Source organism: Octopus sinensis, linkage group LG3, assembly GCF_006345805.1.
Source record: "Octopus sinensis linkage group LG3, ASM634580v1, whole genome shotgun sequence".
NCBI lineage: Eukaryota > Metazoa > Mollusca > Cephalopoda > Octopoda > Octopodidae > Octopus > Octopus sinensis.
In genome coordinates this window covers 51,413,725-51,419,724 of record NC_042999.1, presented here as the reverse complement: position 1 = coordinate 51,419,724, position 6,000 = coordinate 51,413,725, and the positions used below count along the sequence as shown (strand labels likewise).

The 6,000-nt window shown below is 38.0% G+C and overlaps 1 protein-coding gene across 2 annotated transcripts in view; it reads left to right on the top strand.

Annotated features, from left to right (window-relative positions):
* The first annotated feature begins 440 nt into the window (after positions 1–440).
* The window catches only part of LOC115209211 (islet cell autoantigen 1), a 64,677-nt gene continuing 59,117 nt past the window's right edge, over positions 441–6,000 (top strand). For both annotated transcript variants that reach the window (XM_036500977.1, XM_036500974.1), the window contains exon 1: positions 441–918. The gene's annotated coding sequence lies outside the window, so the exon portion shown is untranslated. The remainder of the gene's footprint in view (positions 919–6,000) is intronic.

Sequence of the window (6,000 nt, the reverse complement as noted above, 5' to 3'; positions counted from 1 at the left end):
TAAATGGACAGTGTGGTATATCCCCTATCCAGAGTACAGCATCTGTGGAATACAGTTTAACTCCCTCTCTAGATACAGCAAAGTAAATGAAGATAATTTGCTCATTTGTTTCAAAGAATTTTACGGTGGTTTTCATCTGAAACGGTTGCTTGGAGTCATATTGGGCTTTTTATGACAATCCTAGCATTTAGTTAGTTGGGATTACACTAATAAACAGGGAACAAAATCATTAATTACAGACGATAATTAAAACAATCTGATAGAATTAATGGCTTGTGACGTTTTACTCATGTTTTAACACGCTGCTAATGACGTTCAACACTTATCAACCGGCTGATAATGACGTTTTACGCATATCAACAGTTTGCTAATGACGTTTTGCACATATTAACACGTTATAATTCATTTATGGAAACGATTGCAGAACTTGAAAACTTATTCTAAGAAAAATATTTATTCTGAAACCATTTGTATTATTCTAAATGTCTAAGCAGCAAAGTTAGAATTTTAGGTTGTCATTTTTTAAAATTACATCAAGTCATTAAAAGCTTTGCGAAATACATAAACATTTTATAATAGTATCACATCCTCTCCAATGGATTTTTATATTGGGAGAGTAATCATAAGAGATTAATATTTCAAATTATAAAGACAACGTTTGAAAAGAAAGCAAAACTCTGAAACAAGGACATGTTAAACTAAACAGGTTGACAGTCAGAAATAGTCGACAACAGTCGGAAGTGTTCGGGAGGTTCCGGCTGATTCCGTATTCAAGATGGAGTTGATGATTTTGTGTCGTCTTTATTGAAGACGCGTGGAGACAGAGAGAGAATGTCTGGCTTCAGCCTGGCTTCACTTCGCTTGAAACATTAAACTACACCGTGGATTACTTCAATACTTTCTCTACTCACTACTTAGGTAAGCTGTCCATGTCTTTCTGCTGATATATTTCAAGCAACAGCGAAATAATCGCCTCTTGTTTCTCCATACAATTTCACTTCCAACTGAAATCTCTCTCTCTCTTATCTTCATAATTCTCCTACTTTTGCTCGCCACAACAACTACGATACGTTATGGCGACCCTCCACCCTTATCAAAATAACTAAATCTCCCTCAAATCACACTCTACCCGTCTAGAATAAATACACACAAGGTAATGTGGTCCCGAAGACTCTTTAAACAAACGAGATGGTCACAATTGGGCGCATCATCGGTGGACTGGGCCAGGGTTGAGCAATATGTTAGGGTGAAGATGTTGTTGAGTTGTAGTTGTGTAAACGTAACTACTATTGTGTGTTCAAATCTAATGAAAGGCAGCGGAAAATAAGCTGAGATTGTTTCATGTCAGTCAACAAGGTGTGTACGGTAATGTATGTATATATATATACATACACACAGCTGCTCAGTGGGTCTACTTGTATGGATGCGATGTGTATATATATATATACGCACATTAGTATATATGCAATGTGTTTATATATATGTGTGTGTGTGTGTGTGTGTGTATATATATATACATACATACACACTACATACATACACGCAATGTATGTATTATTAAATATAAACTGTATTTGTAAAAATATAGAAAGTGTATTTATGAATATGCAGTATGTGTCTATATAAATATACAATGTATTTGTATGAGATATACGTGTGTATGTATATAAATATACAATGTGTGTGTATGTATATATATATACATATAGTGTGTATAAAACTACAATACGTGTGTACATATAACTCTACTTTTGTATCTTCCTGTGTTTTCTGATTTAATTTGGAATCATTTCGTATACAAATGGTGCTGAGCAAAGCATCAACATCACTTATTCACTCCGAGTGTCGTGTATATATATGAGTATACTTTGTTAAAAACTGAAGCGGTCCCAAAGTGACCACCACCTCTCTGCATCCTACCGTCTTAGCAAGGACATGTATTAGCGAATACCAGTGAGAAACATGTATGCCACTACATTTCATTTTAGCCTTTATTAAAGTAATAATAATCATTATCATAACACTAGATCGGTGGACAGAATGCTTTTTGGTTTCAGTTGCTACCCATTACGTCTTGAGTTCGAAGTCGACTTTACTTTCCATCCTTCCTGGGTTGATAAAATAAAATAAAATAAAAGTACCAGCCAAGTATTGAAACTGATGTAACCGCTTAATCTATCCTCCCTCAGATTTGTGATCTTGTGCCTGTTTGAAATTATTATTATTATTATTATTATTATTATTATGGTTTGGCTCAGGTTCGGTCATATTCCTGGTAGGATTTATGGATAATTTTTTGCAGTTACCAATTTATGTGGGTTGTGGGTTACTACCTGCAACCTTAGGTATTCACAAGTTTTCAGCAGCCTTTGCAATCATTATTATTAATATTCTTATTATTATTGCCACTTGTTTCAGTGGGTTATATACGATATTGCTGGTGACGTCAGCATTTGGATTGACAGCTTGTGTCAGCTGGTCATTGGAAAAAATCAGACAGGTGTGCGTGTATGAGTATACACACACACACACACGTATGTGTGTTGCCGATAGAATTAGACTGCTTTTATGTTATTAGTTTATTTTTATGTGATTAAGAAAGGCATCAGCATCACACAGTCACATTTCCTCTCTCCAATAACGTTCTGCGGCCTACTACCTACCTTTGTAAGAAATCGATAGTTTATACCTGTTGATATAAACTATATCGTGCTAGTGTGTGTGGAAGGGTGACAGGACTTCGTATTTGGAGGACGGTTTATTGGTAATCGTGTTGTGAGTAATGACGATGTCAAATGTGAAACGGTCAATCAATAATTGTGTGTGTGAATGTGTATTAGTAACTATCCCAAGAAATAAATCATAAAACAACTGACATGTGTGTTTATGCATAGTCAATAAATTTTCAACTGAGAGAGACAGTTGTTTGAAGTCCATGTTATATTCAGACTATTGCAGTTTTACCTGTGCCTAGCTATTTCTCAAAAAAAAAAAAAAGACAAATAATTCCTAAAAGATTTTATTGTTTAGTTCCAAAATCATTAATAAACTCTTATTTCCAATGTTATTGTGTGAATGTGTGTTTCAGATGGAGTTCCTCATTAAATAAAACTCAGTAAAATGTTTTCAAATTTTAACACATCAAAATGCAGAATGTTGAAATGTTATTTCTTGCTGAAATTTTAATATTTTGATTTCATAGCTTCCCAAGTAAAAATTCTTTGAACTTGTATATTTTACTGATTAAGAAATGATAGGATGAAAATAAAACGAGTGAGGGCCACGTTTGCGATGAATCTAAAGAGACACAATATGGGTCTCTGAAGTGAGAGCAGGAGGTTGACATTAATTCATAAAGCTTTATTGATTGTCCTTTTGAAGTGAGATAAATTTGTAACTTGTTCCAGGTGGTGAGCAGCAGAGAATAGATATACATGAATAATCCAGTGTTAATGATTTTTACATTGCAGACATATTGTACACATTCCAGTGTCTTTCTATTTAACACAACATGTATATGGCATGAGAAATAAAGAAGAGCAATGTGCTGAAAGAATCACTGCATGTATTTTAGAAAATCTTATCCTTTTTTTCTCGATTGAGTGACTAGTAAGGAGAACCATGGAAAAGGGGTATAAAATGATGCTGAGGTTTGTGGTGGTGTTAGGGGATAGTTTCCCTGATCTGTATAACATCTCAGATCCATTACCATCATTTAATGTCTGTTCTCTCTGCTGGCATAGGGTGGACAGTGTGACAGGATCTGCCAGCAAGGCGGTGAGCTGGCAGATACGTTAGCACGTCGGGTGAAATGTTTAACGGTATTTCGTCTGCCGTTACGTTCTGAGTTCAAATTCCGCCGAGGTCGACTTTGCCTTTCATCTTTTCGGGGTCGATAAATTAAGTACCAGTTACGCACTGGGGTCTATGTTTAGCCCCTTGTGGGTAATAAAGAAATAGGATCTGCCAGCACTCCAGTTGTCTGTTTTGACATGGTTCCTATGGCTGGATAACCCTTATGAAAGCCAGCCACTTTATAGAGTGTGCAATGGGTGCTTTTAATGTGGCACCAGCACAGGTGCTTTGACATGGCTCCAGCATGGGTGCTTTTACATAGCAATGGTATGTGTGCTAGAACATGTAGTTTTAAATAGTTTGGATTTTGGTACCTCAAACATATTGTACAATACTTCCATGGGATATCATTTTTCATGGACTATTTTTTCCATGAATTGGTGAGCTGGCAGAAAAGTTAGCACGTCCAGTAAAATGTGTAGTCGTATTTCGTCTGCTGTTACGTTCTGAGTTCAAATTCCGCCAAGGTTGATAAATTAAGTACCAGTTACGCACTGGGGTCGATGTAATCGACTTAATCCTTTTGTATATCCTTGTTTGTTCCCTCTGTCTGTAGCCCCTTGTGGGCAGTAAAGAAATAGGTATGTGTGCTTCTACATAGCACCAGCATGGGTGCTTTTACATGACCCCAACACCTATGAGCCTGCAAGACTAGGATCTCTCAGCTGAGAGAGAGATGTAGAAGACATGTCTGCGTGTATGGATGGCCACAATTTTACTTAGCTTGACATATCTTCTCAAGCACAGCAAACCACCAGGAGTTTTGGTCCCTTGTCATCTCCTCTGTGAAGCCCAGTATCTGAAGATCCTTTCTTACCACTTTGTCCCACGTCTTCTTGAGTCTACCCTTTCCACACATTCCCTCCACAATTAGAGATTGGCACTTCTTGATGCAGCTGACCTTGTCCATACACATCACATGACCATACCGGTACAGACTTCTCTCTTGCACCCTACATCTGATGCCTCTTACAGTTTTTCCTCTTAAATCATTTACACTCTGTCATACACACACACTGACATTACCCATCCAGCAGAGCTTGCTGACTGCATTTCTTTCAAGTCTTTGCTTGTCCTCAGTGGTTACAGTCCATGTAGCATAGCTGTTCATAAACAGGCATCATACAATCTGCCTTTCACTCTAAGAGAGAGCCCCTTTGTTACTAGCAAAGGTAATAGCTCTCTCAACTTTGCCCAGCCTGTAGTCTGGCCACTACACTTTCAAAACATCCTCCTCCACTGCTTACTTGGTCACCTAAGTAACTGAGACTATTTACTACTTCTAAGGATCCCCCAGCACATTTAAAGGGTTCTTTCTTTCTGTACATTCTTAGTGTGCACATTTGCTACACACAAAGACCTACTTTCTCTTTTAACCTTCCTGTGATACCACTGCATGGAATTTCTATGAACACCTTTTCTACACATCGAGCAAGGCCATCTCCCAGAAGGGATCAGTGATTTGTCTGTTTTCCTCCTTACAAGAACTTCGGTCTTTGCTAAATTAACTCTAAGTCCCTTTGTTTCCAGACCTTGCTTGCATACCTGCATGCTGGTGACATATAAAAAGTACCCATGCTGATGATGTATAAAAGGTACTCTCTACTCTCTTGGAGTAGTTGGCCTTAAGGAAGGGCATCCAGCTTCCCTTCTGGTGACCTGATATAATTCTCTGCTACTACCATTCTTCCAGGCCTGTTTCTTCTCTCTAACAGTCCTCCACCATATCACCCTATGTCTCATTGGGACTTTGCACCAGCCACAGATTTGGTCTATAGCACTCAGTAAGGAACTTCCAGTTGTCCTCTATGTTACGTGTTTGTAACTCCTCCTGTGCTTCAATTAAGATGTCTCCAAATCTCTGACTTTTTAAAGGATCCTTAAGCTTCCAAATTCTTCTTTTCCAGACTGGTCTGTTTGAATATTTTCAGAATATTGGTCTTGCATGTGTTGGCACCCTTGTGGACAGCTGATTGCCACCCTTCTCTGTCTAGAGCAGACTGCTCCCATGTGTCATGGTCGATGTTGAAGGCTTTCAGTGTGTCCTTAAAGCACTTCTTCTAGCCGACGTGAGCACTTTCCCTTTTGCAGCTTGCCAAAGAGCAATCTTTTTGGTAATCGATTGTCTGGCATGCGAACTACTTG